Source organism: Zonotrichia albicollis, chromosome 15 (assembly GCF_047830755.1).
Source record: "Zonotrichia albicollis isolate bZonAlb1 chromosome 15, bZonAlb1.hap1, whole genome shotgun sequence".
Classification (NCBI taxonomy): Eukaryota; Metazoa; Chordata; class Aves; order Passeriformes; family Passerellidae; genus Zonotrichia; species Zonotrichia albicollis.
The window spans coordinates 4945471-4968929 of NC_133833.1; the positions used below are offsets into that span (position 1 = coordinate 4945471).

General features: G+C 41.6%; 1 protein-coding gene across 5 annotated transcripts in view; it reads right to left on the reverse strand.

Moving 5' to 3' along the window:
* The window catches only part of SGCD (sarcoglycan delta), a 309019-nt gene that overhangs the window by 258267 nt on the left and 27293 nt on the right, over positions 1-23459 (reverse strand). For 2 of the 5 annotated variants that reach the window (XM_074552380.1, XM_074552379.1), the window contains exon 2: positions 10024-10145. The exons of the other annotated variants lie outside the window; for them this stretch is intronic. The gene's annotated coding sequence lies outside the window, so the exon portion shown is untranslated. The remainder of the gene's footprint in view (positions 1-10023; positions 10146-23459) is intronic. 5 annotated transcript variants of the gene reach the window in all.

The following is a 23459-nucleotide window of genomic DNA, read 5'->3' on the forward strand; positions in this document are numbered from 1 at the left end:
AGAAACTTCAGCCAGTCAAATTCATGTCTAGTTACATGGGTATAAGCAGAGAGGAATCCCACTTGGGCCAAAACTTCAAGCAATATTCTCTGTGCTCTTATCCTGTGATTTTAGTTGCATGCCCAGGAGACAAATTTTAGTCTCAAAACCTCAGACATTATTAGTATTTGTTTAAAGGCCAGGAAAGGCTGCTCTAATCTTTCATTGTGACCTCCTGTTCAATACAGACCAGAAGATGGAAGCTAAAAGCTTCACCACCCATCTCACAGAGACACAGGGATGAAAAGTGATCCCCTTCCATACTCAGAGTATCAAAACAGGCAATGGCAGGGAAATAAGAAACAAGCAGGTGCCTGATTTGTAATATCTGTGATATGAAATCTTTCATACAAGCTAATTTATAGAACAGTCACATTTTCTTTTCCCAAACTTTCTCATTCCACCCAAACCTACCCACAATGAAAAATGATGCTGTGATTAGAGGCATGCTTAATTACTTTCCAACAATAAAATCTTATGAACCAAATTTTTATCCTAGCCTGTGTATTTTCTTATTTATTTTTATATATTCACAAATATTCAAACCCATTAAGATGATTATTAATTGTAGCAGAATGCAATTAGGTGGCTTTCCACAATAACAGTCTTTAAAACTGCAATGTGTATTCACTGTTTTTCCAGCACCTGGCTTCAATTATTTAGCTCTTTGAGGACCTCTGTTATCATGATATAATGAATGTTCTACTTAAATAGCATCACTACCTGAAAGAAAGAACACTGATCTATTACTACATTAAGCTCAGCCGTGTAGTGAGTTGTGTCATATAATGAAACCTTCACAAAACTGATTACCTGCAGAGACTCACAATGTTCAAAATGTTACCAAGTCACATTCTCCTTTTGGCCACAAAGTTGTCATCTTTTCCTTCCCCCAAATAATTCCTCTTTAATCTTTTCACAGACTTTTACACCTGTCCTACGTATTTTCCAAACTGATATTTTAAAAGGTGCTGATCCACCTCTCCCATGCACACTGGATGAAAAAGTGTGTGCCTGCAGCAGGGAGAGACCCTTTAGAAAATTATGGACACTGCACACTATAAAACACCCAAAATCTCGTTAGCAGACTGCCTTTTCAGGAGTTACTCCTCCAGAAAGGAAAACTCTTTGTGAAGGTCAGCAGCCTGACCTCGCTCATGTTTACAGCACTGACTTCTCCAGCAGCCACTTAAGGGATGCTTTCAGCATCTCGCCTCAGTAAGTGGTGGCAGCCTTCATAAAGGGCAGGATATTGTTACAGCTTGCAAGAGCTCACATTAACTTTTAGCCTAAGTGGTAAATTTTACCTCCAGAATGATGATTTCCTTTTGAAAGCACGCGCTTAAACCATTTCAGCTTCACCTGACCTTGCTCCCACTCCCTGCTCCTCTCTGCCTCACACTCCCGTGGGTGCCAGCACCCATCCCACCCTTCCGCTCCTTCTGCAAGAACTGAAATGCTCATTTAGGAACATTTTGCCCCATTATATTATTGTCCTCCTTATTCAACTTGCTAATGGAGAGGCAGAACTCGGGGTGATGAGGAGAGCAAGGGCCGAGCTCCAGGGCAGCCCAGAGGCTGCTGCAGTGAGCTCAGAGCAAGGCAGCACACGGAGGGGATGGCTCCCAGAGGGGATGCAAGGAAGGCAATTGCCAGCCCTGCTCAAAGCCAGCAGCAGCAGCAAGGCACAGGCATTTAGCTGCACCATCCCCACAACGTGACTGCGTGGGAGACATGAAATGTGCTCCTAGAAATCTCCTCAAGTCCCTCTCGGGAGTTGGCAGAGTTTTATTGGTTTCTGCTCTGGTAATAGCAAAGCCAGCTGAAAGCACACCTGGGTGCTGGGGAGCGTTGGACTTCAAAGATTTACAGCATCAGGGGTGGTGCTGCTCCCTGCATGCAAAACACAACTTGTATTTCTCACCAAAATTCTCAGACATTTTTCAGCCTCAGCTGTATAAAAAGCCCCTCTAAGCAGCTCACCTACCACTGGTTTTCCCTCTGTGAAAAACTGAGATGCTCCTAAAATAGTACCATGTTATACTGCAGTGCTCTCCAACTTTGATCCTGTAATCCCCTCCAAGAGAGGGGACCCTGGCATTGGTGCTCACGGCTCAGTGACAGCACAGGAGCCACACACAGAGCTGCCATTTCAGGATTTTAAGAGGTGATGTACAGCAGGAGAGGGGACTTGGGGGACTTCACTCTAAATCGAGGTGCAAGTAGTTTTATTCCTTTTTCAGTCAAAATATACTGATGCAGACCCACTACCTCACCTGAGATCATCATTTTAGGTCTGTACAACTCTATCAAAAAAAATCACACTCCAGTCAACTTTTTTCTTACTAATGCCCCTTGCATTATTGAAGAAGAAATAAAAAATTAAATGAGAAGAAAATCTTAAAGACATTTTTAAAAATAAGAATAATAGAAATAAATTCATAGTCCTACCTGCTTGCCCTAAAGGCTTGTTCACACATCTGCCTCTTGTTTGGGACAAATACCTGTTCCACAGAAACCAGCTTTCAGAAGGGAGAAAAGGCATTCCAGTCATTGTTGTATCAAGATGGAGATCACCCAGCCAAAATGCATGACATGAATAAATGCAGTGATTAGCTAAAAGGAGACAATGAATTAGCAGACAGCATTCCTACTGCAGCAACTATTTTTGCAGCCTAATACAAGATACCAAATTTACTTTCCAACTTGATTTATAAGTTCAGAACTAATGCAGCAATTAACCACAAATTGACATGTATGTTTTACTAGCAGCCAAGATTTTAATTAAAAAAAAAATCCCAGTAAACTTAACACAAAGCTTTCAAAGTACTTTAAGAAATAAGGATCTAGTAAGAGGTTAATATTGTTAATTTTTTTTGCACTGGCATATGAAAATCTAACACATTAGAAAAGAGCTAAGCTGAAGCTGAATGCTTTAACCAAATCCTGGTGACATCATTTTTGCTGAAACAGTTTGGAAAATCAGAGAGATTAAAGCTGAAATCCATTAGTAAGATAGCAATGAATGTAAACATACTTTCTGTAATTTCTGCTGATTCAATTCTGAAAACCTACAGGATTAAAACTAAGGCCTACTTATAAGATGGCAAGTGAGCACAAGGTTATTACTCTTCAAATCACAGAACTTTTATATTAAAATAATCAATGAGAAATCACATTAAAGCTGCTTTTCACATTCATCAGATTACTTGGTAAAGATGCTAACAAAATTAAATCCCTCCAAACAAATATAAAATTATCCAGATCACAAAAAAAAACCACATTCCAAGACAACAGTCAAAACCCAGAATCAAACTTGTAATGCAATACAACAAAGTATTATTAAATTAGACCCAAGTGTGGAAAAAGAGACTCTGTCCCTATGCTGGCTGTTCCATACCCTGGCAGGCCAGGATGCTGCTGGGAAATCAGCCAGGCTGATTACTGTTATAAGAAATCTTTTATTTGGCTCTTCAAACTGCCGACGTCAGCTCCCTCCACTCTTAAAAGAACTCATGTTAGACTACAAATAAGAGAACAAACTGAAGGATTACAACAAACCTATTAGTCTAGTAGGAGGCCACACGATTTTTTCAGTAGGGCAATAAAGTATATCAGATGATACAAAGCAAGAGAAAGATGGAGATTTTTGGGGTCATCAGTAGAGGGTGGGAATGGGCCACTGAGACCTTAAATTCAGCTTTTCCCCCTCCCCACCAGGCACAGCCAGCAGTGCAATAATCCCTAATTCAGACCCCAACCCTCCACACAACTCCTGCTTCCGCTCTGCCTTGCTGCAGAGCAAAAACCCAAATAAACAGCAGTGGGGAGCCTGAGCAGCCAGGTACAAATCACCTGGAAAGATACACCACTGAACAGCCAGGGTAAAAACGTGATCCTGACTTATAGCAAGCAAAGCAAAGCAGCTGCTTCACGTCCCAGAGCAGCAATCAGACTCCCATGGTGGAGCCCAAAGCTTCAGCAGAGCCTGAGCAGCCTTCCTGCTGCCCAGGGACCCTCCTGCTCTCCTCAGACACAGCAGAAATCTGCAACAAGAGCATATTCTGCACTTTATAAAGCCTCTGATAATTCCACCATTTCCTGCCCTCCAGCCCGAGATTGCGGATTTCATTTTTCTCTGATTTTAACAGCACCGAATTAAGACACAGGTTCTGGCTGGCAGCCTTGAGTGACCTTTTTAAAGGCCTGAAATATATTTAAACTCAAAGTCCCTGGCAAAGGAAGCCTGGCAGGCTGCTTTTACATGGCCAAACAGGGCTCAGTCACAGCAACACCCCCACAGACCAGATAGGATGAAAAGGGCAAGTCTCTCAAAATATGGCTCTGACTTTGAAATTCAGATGACAGAGCTTCTGTACACAGGGTATTTGACAGTTCTGTAACACAGCAGCTCTGGTCACCCCTTGAAAAAAATTAATCAAAGTCTCCATAAAGAGAAGCTTTTCCAATTCTGCCTTCATAACTTTGCTGAAGGGATCCAGAGCCTTTAGAGGGAGCAGGCAAACTGAAGCAAACACGTCAACTCCTGCAGCCCAGAGCTACCAAAGTGAGTTTTCTCCTCCTTTTTTATGCTAAAAGTGCATAATTAAAGAGAATGCATCAAATCCAGCCACAAAGCAAACAGAACTCAAAACATACAGCTGAGCACAAAATAATTAGTTACAAAAAAAAGTCAGCTTCTCAGAAAAATAACATAACTGGATTAGGAAACTTTAATGGAAGTCCAGAGGAGGAAGGGTTGCTATGATGATTTAAATATTATTACCCAAGTTAAACAGCATGGGTGTCCCAAGGCAGCTGTGTGCCTGTCACACCCCACATGGCACTGCCCCTCTGCTGCCAATTCACAGCCATGGAAGGACATCAAATATTCAGGGGAACATAAAACATCCAAGTGAATCACTATGCAGAACACTCCCAGAGATTTCTCATCTTCTGAGGGTCAGTTTAAGCCAAGGAGGAAGATGAAGAAGGCCAACAAAAGGGCCAAGGAAGATGTGGGCAGCTGTGGGAAGGAGCAAAATGTCCTGAGCATGTTTGGAGCTTTTCTCCAAACACAGAGCAGGGATTGCTCCAAGCACCTTCCTCTGCCCAGCTCTGGCTGGAGCAATTGCACCCAGTCACAGCTGTTTCACAGATCAAGGCACCCTGGAGCTGAACTGGAAGACTTCAATGAAATAAAACAGGATGTCTGTTTACCTCCAGCCTGATACCTTCGTTTTTCCTGTGAAATCTTCCACTTTACCAATCCAGATTTGAGAGTTGGGGAAGCCCCAAAACAAACCTGCAAGGAAGCCACTTAAAAATCATCACACACCAATAACAGAATAAATTTAATTCCATATCAGGAAGAGATGAAAAAGGGCAAATATAATGGGAACCTACTGTTTCACACCAGCTTGTGAAATGCCCAGCTGTGTCAGAGAGAGAGGACTGTGCAGCGATTTACTGCCACTATGACTCCTGAATAAAAACCCAGCACTTACAGGATCAGGATCACAGGATCACACTGATTTGGTTATCTTTTAATTTACTGTGTTTTTAAATCACCCCTAAATCTCTACATTATCACTTCAAAGCAAAATCTCAGTTCTTTTGTACCTTCCAGCAGCACCTCCTGCACACTGCACACATGTACCTGGTCCCCTGAGTGCTTCCCATCATAAATGGGGTTATCAGAGCAGCTCTTCACTCACAGCTCAGGGCCACACTGTACCAAGCCCTGAACAAACAAGCAGAATAGCCTCTGTCCTGGGCAGCTCCCCACCTCATTCATCTGCTTCTGTTCACATTTATCTCACTTCAACAAAGCAAAACCAGTTCCTATTCCTGTGCCTGCTGCAGCACGGAACATGGCATTACTAGTTAACAGCAGCTCTAACTCATTTTGCTTAATTTGAAATCTCGGATTAAAAAAAAATAAACCTAAGTTTTCAGCAACTTTTTCTTTCAGAAAGTTTCAAAGTTAGTGAGATCCATTTAAAAAACAGAGACAGAAGGCCCAAAGGGCATGGACTGAAAAAAAAAATTAATACATAGAGGCTGTAAGAGAATCATATGACAAATGTAACTGAAGCCAGACCACTGAATGAGTAAAAACCATCCAGCAAAAAAGATTGTGTGAGGGTAAAAATGAAGTGTGATAGTCCTGTCACCTTTGGGGCTTCAAGGGATGAGTAATGAAAAGTCCTGGATTAGAGCTCATAGAAAAGAGGGCTGAAAGGGCTCTCCAGAGGTTATCTAGCCCACCTCCACACCCCAGAGCAGGAGCAGCTCCACAGCTATCATTCCTGACAGATGTTTTTCTAACATATTCTTAAAGACCTGCGAGGATGGAATTGCCACAACCCCCATAAGCAATCTAATGGTGTATTTCATCCTAGAAAGTTTTTGTCACAAAAGTAAATCTCACTTGCTGCAATTGAAGCCCATCCCTTCTTACCTCATCCACCATGAACAAGGAGTGTTTTCCCTTGTGCAGCAGGAGAAGAAGGCAGGAATGCTGTGACAGACTCAACCACCAGGTTCTAATTTTTGCCACTGCCATTCCCTCTATTTAGTTTGTAATCTGGTTTTTTTTTGGCATACTAAAATAACATGTGGTAACAGAATAAAAACTTTAACTGATCTGTCCTGTCTACAAATGATTACTCTGGAACACAGGAGGACAGGGATCTGTTGGGGTCAGTTCAGAGGAGGCCACAAAGATGCTCAGGGGCTGGAGCACCTGTGCTGTGAAAACAGCCTGACAGAGATGAGGTTGTTCAGCTTGGAGAAGACCCTGGGGGGACTTTCAAGCCCCTTCCAGGGCCTAAAGGGACTCAGAGAGCTGGAGAGGGATTTTGGAAAAGAGCAAATAGCCATGGAACAAGGTGTAATGGCCTTCAATTGAAGGAGGACAGGTTTGGCTGAAAAGGAAGAATCCTTCCCTGTGAGGGCTCACAGGCACTGGCACAGGGTGCCCAGAGAAGCTGGGGCTGCCCCTGGATCCATGAAGTGTCCAAGGCCAGGCTGGAGAGGGCTTGGAGCAACCTGGGATAGTGGAAGGTGTCCGTGTCCATGGCATGGGAGTGGGAACAAGATGAGCTTTAAGATCCATTTCAGCCCAAACCATTTTTCTGGTTCTAAGTGGATCCTCTCTTCTCTGGAAAGATGAAGGGAGCAGCATGACTCTTCCTCCCATGACCACAGAGCTGTAATTCTGTGAGGATATGGAATCCAGAAATTCTCATCTCTCTGACCCTTTCCTTTTTAAGTCACAGGCTCTAGCCAGGAGACAACACTAAAAAATGGGAAGGGGGAGAAACAATAAGAGAGAAGCAGCTGTTGACCATGTTTCCAAGGGACAAGTCTCTAGGCAAACACAGGAAAAAAAAACAAGTTCTCCAGTCAACTGAAAGCTGTTGGCTTGATGCAGATGCTGCCTGGGAAATGACAATGGACTGTGTTATATAGCATCTCTTACTTGACCTGCATTATTATGGCATTAAATATGAGTCAAGCAGGCTTTTAGAGCAAGGAAGCAGGGGCTGGTGAAAGATATATTTTCTTAATAAACACAAAATTATAAGCCAGTACTTTCTGGATATTTATTCAAGACAGTAACACCACAGGAATGAAAGCTGTGGGGGTCTTTATATTTGCTCGGTGAGCTCTGTTTGTGCACTCAAATCCAAAGTTTCAGATCTTAAGTCTGTTCTCCCCAAATACATGGGCAAGCATCTTTTCAGGATGAGAGCTCAGATTTTTGCTTTATCACACCACTCTGACAGCTAAGGTCTTTCTAAAAACCATTAAGTATCTCTGAATTCATAACATCAGTACAAGCACTACCAACAGGAGAATTCCTAAGGGTATCTCTGACTCAAACAGTACTTTTTTTTTTTTTGTTTATTAATCCAATGACCTGCTCTGTTTCCTAATGCAAATTAAATATCCAAGAGATGAAGGAGGGATGTAAAAGTTGTTCCACTTCCCTTATGCCTTCCAGCCAAAAGCTTGTCCCCTTTTCTGAGCCTTTTATAGTCTAGGCAGGTCTCACCAGCATCACCAGCCAGGGGAGAGCTCTTGCCTAAGGAACTGTCTGCCTAAACTCCTCAATTTATTAGAGCTCACAGACATCAGGAGCAAAGAGGTGCAGTCAGCAAAGGTAAGTTACAGAAGAAAGAAAATAAAAACCATTCATTATACACACAAGCCTTGACTGCAGAATTGAAAGTTGTGCAAAACAAAGGGCCCTGATTAATCATCAATTATACCATGTATCTCTTAAAAGCCATACATTCACTTTACCCATCTGAAAGTCACAGCCAAGATGATGTGGTCACTCAATCTCACAGCTTCAAAGCACACAGTAACAAGCTTTCCCCCTTCTGGATCAGTTCCTTCCTCTGATCTCTTTAGGTGCATTGACTTATTGCAATTAGGAATACACATTTAGCAGAATCAAAATTAATGGACCTACATAAAAGGAGTGCCTGGGTCTCTGAGCAATCCCAATGCCAAACTCCTTAGTAAGGAAAAATTTCCATTCAAAGTAATGGGAATACAAAACACTTTAGTCTTGGCCCCTTTGGGATTGATTTTTAGAAGAAAGCTGCTTCTATTTCAGTACCAAAGCAAGTAGCCAGACTTTGCTAAGTAGTAACTCTACTTTTGTGCTCACCAGGTGCTAAGACCTTACAAAAAATGTAAAAGAAAGAGGGTTTAAATGTCCTGCCATGCCTGTGGTGTTCAATGACTGATCTTGAGTCTTCTGGGGGAAAAAGTGGGAGGAAGGAAACAAAAATCTAACTGTACTTGTAGTCTGCTCTCCTTGCTTTAAAGTGGACTTCTTTCACCTGTCCAAAAATCAGACCTGTCCTACTGTTCTATCTAAGAAAAAGACACCAAGTGCCATTGCCATCAAGACATTGACAGGAGCTTGGATCCCACTCATCAAAATTTTAACTGGATCTTTACATGCTCAAAATTAGATGTTGTTTTAAAAATAATTTTAAAACCCCAAAACACAAGACTCCTGCCATGTTCTCTGAGCTCTTTTCAGTCAAGACTTGCCTTTGAGTCAAATGTGTCTCTTAATTAACAACTAGTCTTTGGAAAATTAACAAAGGATAGCAGTACTAAGGGCTATGGATGTTACAAAGAGAAACAAGAATAATGTTGTTAGCTTTTTGCTATGCTAGATGAGACATTACTGTGCCAGAGGCACAAGTAATGGAAATGTACTTTTATATAAATCTCCTCTCTTTGCTTGGATTATTTTAAATGACTCCACTACAGTGTATATTAACCTAGCCACCAACCTTCCTGCAGTCAGCTTTCTTTTTACAGTTTATTAGGAACACAACCACTGAGGAATCACCAAAGGATGGTGAATATCATCACACTCTCCCTTTGTTTGTTTAACACACGGAATGGCCATGCAAGAAACTGAAAAAAACCACATTTGCTGGGAGGCAAATCTTCTGTCCCTGTCACCTTCTATTGAACTCTTTGCATCAGATCTGATGTAGGAGCAGAGCAGCTCCCTTGGCCTTGGCCAGGGGTTACAATGGACCAGCACCTGAGAACTGCAGCTGTTTTCTTCCCCTCTCCTGAATTGACTCCTAAATGCCTTTTTTCAGAAGCTGGAACCCACAGTGTGGCTGGTCAAGTTAAAAGAGATCAGGGGTCAAATCAGAAACACACTCCATATTTCTCAAAAACCTCTTTTACTGTTCCTTCCTACTCCATCCCAAAGCTGTGCCCAACACAGCTACAGGGTGAATATTGTCCTTCCTTTTCCCATATTAAGGTTACATGTTGCAAGGCTTCACTTCCCCAGAAAAGTACAACTGTGTGAACACAACAATATTCAAAACCGAGAGCGAAATATCTTATCACTTTCCTTTCCAGTATGTTGCATTCAACACCTTTCCTAATTTTCCTACCCTAGAGCTCAGATAGCAGCATCCTACTTACTCTGTGAGGGTACAGGGGAAGTTCAGCATTTAGCAATGGTGAGAAAATTGGTTTAGATCCCTGAGGGAAGGTGCTGTAGAAGTGCATTCAATTCAGTTGTAATTCAATCCAGTTTGCTGGAGCTGAAAGAAAACAAAACACTTTCAAAGTTAAAGGGAGAGCCAGCATTTATTTTATTTTTATATGTGTGTGTACATATATAGACACACACAAAAATATTTTTATGCAAACATATATTTATGTATGCTTGTATAATGTATTTTATTTTTGTGTGTTGGCATATATACAGACACCTACACCTACAAACACACAAAAAGCCTTAAAATTTAAGGAAGTGAAATTTTTAAGTAGAGCACTAGAAGGACAAGGTTAGCATAAGGCAAGTTCTGCCAGGCATACAGAAGCACACACCACATGGGAAAGAATAGTTAAAGGCATTTTCTTCTACTATCATAATTTTTTTTTTCCTCAGGATATGAACAAAACAAAATCAAAGCAATTAAATCATTACCCTAAGGAAAAAATAAACCCCAGTAATTGTGCTTAATTCTCTGAGTTACTCTAATGAATACACCTAATTTACTTTGACTAACAGAAAACGTATTTTTTCCCTCCAAAGCTGACAAAGGTCAAATTCAAAGAAACCAAAGTAACTCCCACAGTACTTTCCTCAAAAGAGAGGGAAAAAATAGCCCATGGTATGTAATTATCTAAAGGTAAACAACCAGGAAGGCCCACTGCAAAGTCTACATGTGATTTGTAGTGGTGAAGAGCTTCCAAAGGGAAGAGCCTGAAACAAGTTCTCTCCCCATTTTTATCTGCATAAAGCGAATTGCAGGGTGGGTTCTCCCATTTAAATTCTGCAGTATCTATATTTTTATCCCTGGAAGTTCAGTTAACAGCATGAAAACTCCCCAGCTACACTAAACAAGGCAGAAGAACTGGTTCAGACAAGCAAATTACGTTATCTGCTGCTCTCTGACCTCCAGCACCTTGGACAAATTGGGTGGAGGGAAGAGCCGTGGGCGCTGTTGCCAGAGCTCCTCCTCAGCCTTGGCAGAATCACAGGGGCAACTTTACACATGGATGAACTGTTCTGGAACAATCCTTCTAATGCAGCTGACACAAACAGGCTCCCCTCCAACAGCAGGCAAGCGTGGCCCACGTTTGCTGCTCCTGCACAGGATTCCTGCCGACAGCCCCGCGACATTTCTGGAGCGGAGTTACAGGCCAAGAGTGGAGCAGGGGTCAGTTAAAACTTGGTAAAATGTGAGTGGGTGGGGAATATCCAGAGCCAATTTCCAGGCCAGACCCACTCAAGGACACTCCTGTAGAAATGTGGACGCGTTTTTGGGGGGTACAAAAGAGCTGAGGAAGCAAAAGACTCATTTGTCTCTGGGAGAGACTGCTGAGAAAGGACCCTTCAAGACTTCTTGGTTCAACATCTCAACACTCAGTGACACACGTTTCCTCAGTGATAAAAATAAAGATGAGCATTTCCACCATTTTTGACATATACCAACTCAACACATGAACATTTCCACCATTTTTGACATATACCAACTCAACACATGAGCATTTTCACCATTTTTCACACATACCAACTCAACACATATATTCCCTTGTTCCAAAGCAAAATGGCATCAGTGCCTGTACCCAGGAATTCAGGAAAGGACTGTACAGATGTAAAGTAAGGGCAAAGGCTGCCAAAGGTCAATCTCTGAGATCAAAGGGAAAGGTGCCATAGGGAATATCTCTGCTCACTCCCTGAAACCTCGGCACTTTGCACTGAGATTTAGTGCCATATGTACTCAGCAGTACATACAGTGTTGACAAAGCTTTTATTTTTAAACAAATAAAGGCCAGAAAGTACAGATTTCCTTAACTCTCATGAGCCTTCAATTATGCAGTGCTGCCTCTACCATGTAAGCATATTTCCAGAGCTTTAGCACTTGACATTTTGAGATAAAATGTCATGAATAGTATTTGTGTACCTCTCTCCATCTGTGCCACTCTGCCCCTCCACTTCAACTTGAAATCTTTCAAGGCATCAGATCACTGGTTCAAAGTATGCCTTTCCTTTGCATTCTTCAAGTTTAGGATCAAAAACCAGACAGACTTTAATGGTATCTTGCAAACAGTTTGCTCTAAGTCTTATTTCAAGAGTTTTTCTTCTCTAGTCTGCTCACTACACTAAGCTAATCAATGATTTTTCTGCTCATTAAGTACTGCTGGTGGAATCACTCTTGCCCATCAGGAAGACTCTGCTGCCTGTTTGCTTCTCCTGCCTTTTCTCTTTCCAGCTCAGGACCACAACAGCCTCTGAAAGAGATCAATGGCCTCTGCTCAGGTCAGAGCATTTTAGCCTTTATGTTGTGCAAAACCTGAGAGTCTCTCAACTGGAGACTCCAAATTTCAGCTTCCCGTGCTTTCCATCTGATCTCCTTGTGCTCATCCTCCTTAAATCTATCCGTATTTGCCTCCTCTCCTGAGCAAGAAATAGGAGACACAAAATTTAATAACAATTTTAAGTGAACTTTTATATTGCCTTGGATGTGAAGCAGAGACATAAGAAACTGTTTTGTCAAGTTAAGCCAGTAAGAAGAGGGAATTTAATGGTGTTGTGTGTGTCTGACTGGTTCCTCCACTGGCACATGGATTTATCACCAAATTGAAGGACAGTCATTAATTTTATTCACACTCTTCTGAGCACACAGTTGTGGTGAACCCACCTCCTGAAAAGTAGATTTCAGATGCATTTTCTCCACCTGAAGATGGAGAGAACCTATATCCCAGCACCCACTGGTTCTTATCTGATACAAATATGCTGCTTTCCAATTTCACTCTATCTTGTCTGTACTTTTATCTCGCTTTCCTCTAATTGTACAGCTCTTCCTGAAAGGTCAATTGTTCCTCATCCAGCTGATGGCCTCCCAATGGAGTCTGAACTTACTATTATAAGTACCTGCCTACTTTTAAGAGCTATGGTGAAGATGATGTTTGGCATTATTAAGATGTGACGTCCTGTCAAGGATGCCTTCACAACTGGAAGAGCTAATGTGACAGCTCTGAGCTTGGAGAAAAAATAATAATAATCAAAAAAAAAAAGTTGCTTTTCTTCTTGTCTAGTATGTGCCCTGTGCTGTCAGGCTGCACGAGAGGGCCAGGCTCACATCTGTTACCCAGGCCCCTGAAGGAATCCTTCACAAGAGCGACTCTGCCTGCAAAGCAAAGGGGAGCAGTTTGAAGATGGCATGTGAAAAGCTGCCACGGGTCTTCCAGAAATCAGAACTCTTGGCTGTTCATCTCCTGAGAGCTGACCTGGGGCACAGGAAACCACAGTGCCTGTGGAACACGAAGCAATCACACTGAACTCTCCTGCAGCCATTTGCATTTTCAACAATTCCTCTTCAGAGAGATGCCCTGTGCCTGGGGGAATATTTGCCTCTGTTCACAGCTGACTTTTATTCTAAGTTAGAATCTGTTGGCTCTTCTTTTTTAGTTGGCAGTGAAGTTGTGGCTCTGTTAGATAAATGTTCTTTTCTGTTGCTTCTTGTATAAAATTCTGGGAAGATGTGGCCTCCAACACCAAATGTGGTCCCAGAACACCAGTGCAGAAATAAAATACTGTCACTATTATTGAAAGTGCTCAGCAAATCCTACTCTGAGAGCAGTTGCTGAATAAAAATGGTCAGTCTGATCAGGAAAAAAAAGTATGATATAACCTACAAATGTTGAATTATAAAGCTTGAAATTCAGAAACATGTATTAATCCTTCAGATTTGTTACCCTGATGTCTAGGATTAATTCTTTGGTTTTTGTTTTGGTTTGGGGATTTTTTGTCACATGGGGACTTTACTAAAGTGATGAATTTTAAATACAAAAAATAGCTTAGGACATGTGTAGAAGTACAGCAAAAGGAACATTTTCTAGAAGGCAAAGTAAAAGCTTTATGGTTTTGATATTGGTTTTTTCTATTGGGGGGGTTCATGGGATGTGTACTTGAGCTCCTTCTGGTTATTTAAGCTCATAAATACTACTGAATATATTAACAACCTCAAAGTTGCTGGTCCCTAGAGTTAATGTAATTAACCACTGAAAGTCTTTGCTGTTACAAAAGAAATCAGGTTGTGTCACAGGAGGCAGCAAACCTCAAAAAAGGTGATCTGTCCTCTCTGAGGTGCAACTGAGCATTTGTTTCCATGTAAGAATGTTATTGATAGATGTACAGCCCACTGCTTTATTGAGAAAAACACTTTAAAAATAAAATGGGGCAACTCAAAATGCATTTGCTTCCTTAAAGACTCTCAGCCCTCCCATCCAGCAAGGTTCTATGAAAGGTGAAAAACCACTTGGAACTTCCCCTAAAAGCCTCCTGTCCTATCACCACTCCAGTCACTACAGCAAAATACTTTGCAAACATCTCAGCAGATGAAAGTTAATACAGATGAAGGGATTACACAATACTGGAAGAGGGTGGCCAATCAAGTTGTTTCCCAGAACAGGGCAGTTTTCATCAAAATAAAAATTAAGTGGGAAACAGCCATCCTAGAAAGTATTGAGATTTCTAAGAGTCTGTATCCCAATGTCACCTGTTCTCAGAGAAGCAGCTCATTTTGGTGCACACTAAAAATCTGTATGTAAAAATACATTGTCAAGCACAAGTGTAACCCTTTAAATTCCTTTTCACACTTGGGTGCTGCAGGGTCAGTAGATCTGAGTGTGTGTAACCAATTAAACCCAGAGCCCCTGAGGTAGATCTGCTCCCAGCACAGTGAGAGCTCACAAGGCTCTCTGTAAAGGGACCTCATCCAGCAGAAAACATCCCATATCTGAGGGAAGATCTTAGCAAAATACAAGTTCAAAGTCCAAAGAAACAAGAGGAGAATTGGGGCAGTCTGGAAAGTAATGGTAACCCAGCTAAAGGAAATCCTACCAAGTCACAACAACAAAACCAATGTAAATTCTGCTTTCAAGAAGACAAAAATCTCACTTGCTACTTGTCACTGGGCTGGCCCACCACAAACAGCGAGGATGAGTGAAAGGAGTCTGGACTCCTCCGTTCAATTCTGCCATTCCTGCAGATGGGAGCTTGAGAAAATTCAACATCTATAACTAGCAGATACATTGAATTATTCAAAAAGTGAAGTGCTAGATTTGGGTCAAGCAAACAGGACCAGAGGCCAGGTGTCAGTGCTGCAGTCAGCAGAGCACAGAATGGTGACAGCCACAGCAGAGCCTGCACTACAGGACTGAGCAAAGCTTCTGAAATAAGAGTGTGCTTCCAGAGAAACAAATGGGGTTAGGGGCTTAATTCCCCTTAAATGAATTGCCTTTCTAAATTCAGAAATTTTGAATGAGCCTTTTTGCTCATCCCAAATATTACAAGTTGCCCACAAACCAACACCCTCTGTGCTGAAGCAGTTATCTGTCATATTTCTTTCTCCAGAAATAAAGAAAAATAGTTGATGCCATTTGTTCAATTAGTAGGACAGCTTCTTACTAATGTGGTATTTTAAGCTTTGTGCAAGAGTTTTTCAAACTACAGCACTTTGAATGTGCAGGTATTAGCAGAAATCTGTCTCCTTTTAGTCTCCCAGTCAAGAAAGTGTGCTCGACACAAATTATGACAGTGCCATAAAAATCAAACTTCTTTTTTGCCATTTTATAGCCACTCATCTGGAGCCACCACTGTACTCTTCTGTACTCTTCACTGCTGCCATCAGAAGGGGTATCAGCATCCAGAGCAGCCTCAGCAGCTGCTGGATGAAGAGTTTCTATGATTACCTTGAAAAATGTCAAACGTTCAGTATTCAGGTTTGTTCATCAGTTAGTAATAACATCCCTGGCTGAGCTGAAAACATGTTCTCAGTGAGGGCTGGGGAAAGGAAAGCTTAAACAGCTGACAGCAGTTAGAGATGAAGCAGAATATGCTGTTCTTTTCTGAAAAGAGGCTGCAGTGATTCCAGCAGGCTTCTGAAACAGAAGAAGCTGCAAGATTATGGAAACAGACCTTTTCTTCTAGTTTTTCTGACAGCTACAATTCTACATTCCTCAGCCCTGTCCTGCAATTAAAAGGGGAAGATATCAGAAATAGCTGAAGAAGCAAGAAAACAAGAAAAGAAAAATAAGCTGATTCCAGCTACTCTTCTATTCTCCATGTGTGCTATACACATTTCATTATTAGATTAGAAGCATCTTGCAGCACCATCTCCACAGGCTTTGAAATTGCCACCATAAAAGTACATCACAGAAGTTATTTTTAAACTGTGGATTTTGTTACAGAGAGAATCTCATTTTTAAAAATTTAATGGAAGGAAAGCATTTATTAGAAGACTATGACAGCTGAGGGGAAAAAATATTCATCATATTCAGAGAATACAGAAGAGAAAACCAACTTGGAATGTGTTCTTGCTCTCTCAGCCTGAATACCTCTCTCTTCCCTGACTGGTGTCAAATGTGATCAATCAAACTAATTCTGCATATACTAAAAAAGAGCTTCTCCAACTCATTTGGCTCTGAAGTCACAGCTCCCCTCATCCACACTGAAGCTAAGACTGCCACATAAATGAAAAGGTGCTGGTTCCATATGCTGGAATGCAGGTGGATCTCCAAGAAGTCAATCAATCTGATGTTCAGGATGTACCAGGGCCTGCAACGTGCATCAGTCTTGAGGCCAAAATGAAAATAACAGATCTCAGTGAAGGCAGTGCCTGTAGCCACAGCCCTTTCCCACTTTCACTGGTTAGATGCTCTTCAACCTCCCTCATTTCCCTGCAGGGAATATCTGCCCCCCTTGTGCTGCTCAACACCTCCACAGTGGCTCAGTGCCCTCAACAACACATTAAGATGGGAAAAATCAAGCCAAAGTCACACTGAGCTTGGAACGTCCTCAGCTGCCAAAAGCAAGTGAATGCATGTCTTGCTAGGTGCACAAAAAAGAGGAGAGGAACAAGAGCCACATGCAAGAGGAAGGATAAGACCAATGTTAAATGGGAAGATGCCTCCCATACACAAGCAAATAAACTTTCATGCATTATTCAGAGACTGTGCAGTCAGTGACGGGTACATCTCTTCTAGAAAGGAAAAAAAAACATTCAATGTTCCAATGTTCTCTCAGCTTCAAAACTGCAGCATTGCCCCAGGTAAAGATCCAGGGAAGCAGCAGAGGGGTGAGGCCAGTTAACAATTGAAACAGCACAAGAAGGGTTTAAGGTTTTATTTTTTTTAGAGGCCAGATACTTGTCCAAGGAATCGTTACACAGAACTGGGTCTAGGTTTGAAAATTGTGTTAGTATCTAGAATATGTTAAACAAAAAAGGAGTGGGAGGAAGGAATTCTTAGCATAACAAGTTACCACAGCCACACTTAAAAGAATTATTCAATTTCCACAATTCAAGAATTATTCAATTTCTCAATACTGTCCCATTAAACCAAACCTTTGCTGGACACTCCCTTACTATAATTTATTAATCCCACCCCCCACAAACAGCAGTCTGCAGTTTCTTCATGCACAATCCAAGCAACACTAATAAGAACCTGTAAAGGGTCAGGAGAAAGCCCTAAGCCAGAGCTCTGGCAGCAATCCAAGCTGGAAAAGACACTGACTGTGCACAACAGCAAGTGAAGACAGCTTTTCCCCAAAGTGATATTTTAATTCAGAAAAGAACCTTCACTAATCTTAGGGTTTATTATTATCTGTGCAGCAAATGGGACTGCAGTTGGTCTACATAAAGCATTAGTTTCCTACAGGGCATTTTAGACTGTAAATGATAAAGGACCAGACCTAAACCAGAAGTCTGCTGGAACTCTGCTCTTGCCTTTAATTTGATTTAAGCATGCCAAAAGGCAGGGAATGAAAGTGCAGCACTAACAAAAAGGCCTTGGTGGAACACAGGGTGCAGGAGGGATCCCCTCGGGCTGGGATCTATGTGAGGACCTGAATCTGCACCAGACCTCCCTCCTTCCCTCCTGCACTGAGCCCTGAGCACTGACTGGGACTCTGGGAGATGCAGCAGCATCTTCAGCAAGCTGAAAACACAGCACACTGTCAGTGGAGCCATCAGATGAAGGATAACTGTGCATGCAACACATCTCATGGGAATGCAGGGCGTAACTCAGTAGGGAGCTTTGCTCTCTGTGTACTCCTCTCGTCATGATGTTTTCCTGTGTTCCTACAGTTACCAGCACAATTCATTCTCTAATGGAAGGGGTTTGGCTTTGCCAATAACCAGCTCTGGGCAAGGCCTCTTCTCCACAAACTCCCCCGCAGACATTGTAAGGGCAGCAAGCATCTCTGAGTGTGCCAGGACAAGAACTGGCACAAGGAAACAAAAATCATTGTCATGGATGGCAGTACGACAGAAAGCGCAGTAAATGCACTAGGAAAAGTACTCTACCATACAATCATAAATAAGTACAATTAGCAATACATATAATTTCCAACTCCTCACAGGCTGAGACATTAAATGCAAGGATGATGCCCACACACACTGAGTTCTGAAACTCAGTAATCACAGGGTTAAAAAGGACTGCAAGCTTGGTATAAACCCAGCCTGATCTTCCACTGTGGCACACATCCCACACCACTTCCCTCCCAGCCCTCCACTCAAAGATATGCATTACAAAAGAGATTTCCTCCAAAGCTCTTCCTGTGATGAGCTTTACTGAAGAAAAGTGGAGAATCTAAAAGAAAGATAAAAGCAAAGGGATGTGGGTTAGAAGAGGTCAAAACCAGGCACCACATACTGTCACTGGGTTCACAGGAATGCTTCATTATTAGGCATTTTTCTTCTCTTCCCCATCTGCACTATAGAGAAAGTCTTTTTCCAAAATGCTCAAAGGTATCAATAATGAATTTAAAACATATGAAATACAGTTAAAACACATTTTTGAGCCATTTAGAACTGAAAGCAGAGTGCCATAGAGTAGCCATCATTAGGAAAATGGTCTGCTTAAAGAAGTTTTCTCACATATGAAGGGGACTGTGAAGTCTTTAAGAGTCTAAAAATATTTTTATAGAACTTACCACGTAGGAACCTGGCTAGGTGGGAATTTTACAAAACGCGCTCTTTCAACCTGAGATGTGTGAGCTGTACCTACAGGCTCTTCAGTTAATGTTCTCATCAACTGAACTACAATTAAATCCATACATTGATACCTAGTGGCTGAAGTGGAGGTGAACTGCAAAAACTGTTCCCCTCTGGGCTGATGATGGCTAACACAAAAGCTGGTTATCCTTCCTAAAGACTGCCACTCTGCCTTCAGGGCCTGCAATTCTCCTTTCTTTAGGAGAGAGCAGCTGTTCTACTTGGGATTCCAGTGTGTGTGAGCAGACTCCCTCTATTTCTGACTCTCCTTTTTAAGGATGGGTCAGAACTGCAGCAAACTCCCTGAACACTCTTCCCTGGGAAACTTTGCCAGGATTCAGCCCTCTTGCTCTGGAGGAGATCCAGCCAGGTGTCTCATCCTCAGGCAATCTGCTCAGCTCTGACTCAGGGAGCGAGCTCACCCAAAATTCTGCACCCAGGGAAACCAGTGAGACTCAGAGCTCTGCAGAACCACTGTGAATTTGGAAATAGATTCAAGCAGCAGCTCAGAGCCAAGTTTTCAGCTTGTGATATGTGCATCACGAGTGCCTTCCCGTTAATCCAGACATGCACCCCTAAACCAGCCTGCACAGAACACCCTGAGCACCAGAGATGGCAAATCCCCCACGGGCACTGGGTCGTGCCATGGCTGATCACCTGCCTGGCACAGAGCACTGCCAGCTCGTCACCATCCTGACTTTACTTGGCACTGGGCACATCTGCATTAAGCACAGTCAAACCCAAATTATTGACAAAATATAAGAATAAAAATTTACAATTACTCCGGTCTTTGATATGAGCTACTGCACAAATTCTGCCCATCTGACAAATCCAGATATTTCACCAGGAGTTCAAAAATTAACCCATGTTTTCATCTGAGGAGAGTCTTACACAGGAAGAAAGTATCATAACATATAATTTTTCCCAGAGAAATTCTCTGAAAGACCAGACCCTTATGGATAAACAACAGTTAACATACAAATTACACAAACAATGAGGAGGAGCACAATGTACTTACTGAAATTAAATGTACCTGCACTCTGGGTATAAATCCAGCACCAGCTATTTGAAACTCCCTATATTAAATTTTATTCATTAAATTGAAACTAAGATTATGCTGATAAAATGCCAGACTGCATCTGTACTCCCCAGCAACAATACTGGTGATAATTCCTGTTGCTCCTTGGCTAAATTCAGTATCCTTGTGTTTTATTGCAGCTGCACCAGACCCTTCACCTAGCCAAGTTTGCTCTGCCAGTTGGCATTATGATCCCTCCAAAAATAAACATACTTGCAGTTATGCTCTCTTGGCTCAAGAATGTCCATTTCTCTTCAGTTTATGATCAGTGTAGTTGCTAACACACTGCCAGTTGTCCTGAGCCTCCCCACAGGGTACAGACAGGCAATGAATAATTGCAAGGATGGGAATGTCTTCCCCTTCCCTTTTTTTTAAATGCTCCTTTTGGACATATTTCTTCATGGCATTGGTTTAAGCAGACGGTGGATGTGTTTTAGAACACTGTGTCCTGTCTTCAACAGAAATGATAAACCCAACAGCAGAAATGCCCAGTGACTTTTTCTGGTCTGTCTGGTGTAAAATATATGGGTGCTTGGATTTAAAAGACATACCCAACTTCCCACCTGAGATGTAAGTTTCTGAAGATCCTCTCCTGCCTGGATATTGTGCCTTTGGACTCCTACAGCTCAAATCCTCAGCAGTGCTCAGGATCACAGTTTGTTTTTAAGTGCTACTACCACAAACACTACATAGGAGTCATCTAAGCCATGTTTCATCTCCTAAGCACTGAGGCAACTTTGGGTAGCACAGAGTGTTCAGTTTCATGTAGTTCTCATTAAACAGATGGGGTCAAACCACAGAAACACAGTAGAAGGCACTCCAAACACACCAACTTGCTAAATGGAATGTTCATGTTAAATAAAACAACTAAACAAGCAGTACAGAAAAGAGAAACGCAGGAAAGCATGAAGGAACCACCATCAAGTGTGTAAAGTGATTAAGATGAGGAGGAAGCGCAGCTGGTCCCCGTGTGCACCAATGATTAGACAAGAACAACTGGTTTAATTTGTAGCAATACAAGTTCACTGATAAACAGAAGAAGGAATAGTTTGATCTGTTTGGTATTGAGCACAGACATGCTAAGGCTTTTGCTAGTCTGACTCTTAGTCTTCAACACATTCAAGGAGAGAGTTTTTTTAACCAAACATTGCTTCCCAGAAATGTTGACCACTCAGCCCTAGTGCAGTGATGATGACAATAAACAGCTATTTATTTTGAAACAACTTCAGGAGCAGTTTTACTTCATGGTTCAGCTGAAGATTATGAAATACACTTCCCTACAGGAAATAAGTACGGCTTGGAGACAAAACAGATAACCTGCTGCACTCCTCTCTCAGACTTCTCCAGGCAGGGGATCCATCTGAGCCATCCATATTGCTGAGGCTCTCAATATTGGTCCTGTGCTAGTGGCTCGCTCGCTGTGGCACAGCAGAACCCGCACAGACACCCAGACATTGCTCACTCTGCCAGATGCCTCTGCAGAGAGGCACAGCCCGAGGAGCAAGCACACAGCACAAGAAGGAATTGCTTTTTGCAAGTGTGATAGCACTGATGTAAATTCCAAAATGAGCTTCCACCGCATCTTCTTGTTCCCAATACACCTAGTGCTTCTTCCATCCTCTCACACTTCAAAGCTTCTCAGAGATATACATTTATTTCTTCTCCTTTCCACACAAGTCTCATTGCCCAGACATGGCTGCATAAATGTGTTCAGATGAAAAGAGGTACAAGATGCTGATGCTTTTGCGTGAACATTACAAGGATTATTATTTTTTTTTTTTTCAGAAAAACAGCACATGAGATAGCAGGCCAGATGCTTCTCCAGACCTACTGTTGTTTGCCTTCCTCACAGGAAAAACGTTTCAAGAGAGTCTCATTTGAAACAAATATAGAATCCTTTAGGTGGCAAAAGATCCTTAAGATTATCTAGTCCAACCATTAACCCAGCACTGCGAAGTTAGTTCAGGATTTGTTAATCAGAAATTCCAAGATAAATATAATTTTGCCTTGAAACGACAGGTAACAACCAGTATTAATAAAATCTAGGAAACCCAAGTGTGCCAAACAGTTGTCTGGGTTGTTGAATTACTTTCTGAGCTTTTAATGACTTGAATTTCCAAACACAGCTTCTTCAAAAGAGGATAGAGAACAACATCATCACTATAATTTGCAGGCTAGGTAGGTAATACATGATAATATCATAATACTTCAACTAACATTTGACTTCCCTTGTTTAATAAGAAAGAAAAGCAAACTGTTAAGGATGTAAATATCATATTCATTTGTGCTTCTCTGAACCAGTTCCTTACAGCATCATCAAGCCCTGAAGAGTAGATCCAGCAGCCCACTTGTTGCCACTGCTCTTCCTTATATAAATCATAATATGTTTTTATATGATTACAGAATTCAGTCTTAGCACGACCAGGAAGTAATAAAACAGATATTTAAGTGAAATTATTTATAGGTGACTTCAAGGGACTCACAACCTAGCACTGAATATAGGTTTTATCACTGAAACGCAGGCAGTAAAGAGAATTACTCAGAAAAAACAAAACAAAAAACTCACAAACATGGAATGTTTTTTTCTGGACTGGGGAGGGGCACAAAGGTCTAATGCAGAAGCTTTCAAGCATTGATCTGAAAATAGAGTAACTTTTTCCTAAAGTTCTGACTTTATACCATGCCTCATATATACTTCCTGTATTTACCTCTTACCTAAACCACAAATCAACTATTAACCAAGCTAAAAAACTACCAAACTTTTAATGGAATACATTATTTAATGCAGAAATATCTCAAAGGACAAAATCCTGCCAAAACCCACAGTGTTACAGAGAATGAAAGACCAAAAATAATTTGTATGAGACAAGTGCAGCTCACAACGACAAATCACATTAGCTGTTGGCTTTTCAGCCAAAGAACACCTGAGCCATCGTATTTTCAGTCTTAATCCTCTTAAATTTTTAAAATAATATAATAGTTATGCTAGATCTAAGTTAATTAAGTCCTTAATTAAGCAAGAATCCCTGACAAATCACTGTTATATGTAAAGGAACAACCATGTGAGACAATTTGACATTTTTCAGAACCATCACTTCTCAAGTGTCTATTCAAGCAACACAACTGCTTCAAGAAGCTATGAAATACTTTGAGAGTGGATGGCTTCAGGGCAGCAGGAAAGGTTCTGGAGTGCAGTTCCACACATCAGTACTGAGGAGTTTCAGTCTGTCCATCACTCACAAGTCAGAAGCTCCTTTGATGCAGCACAG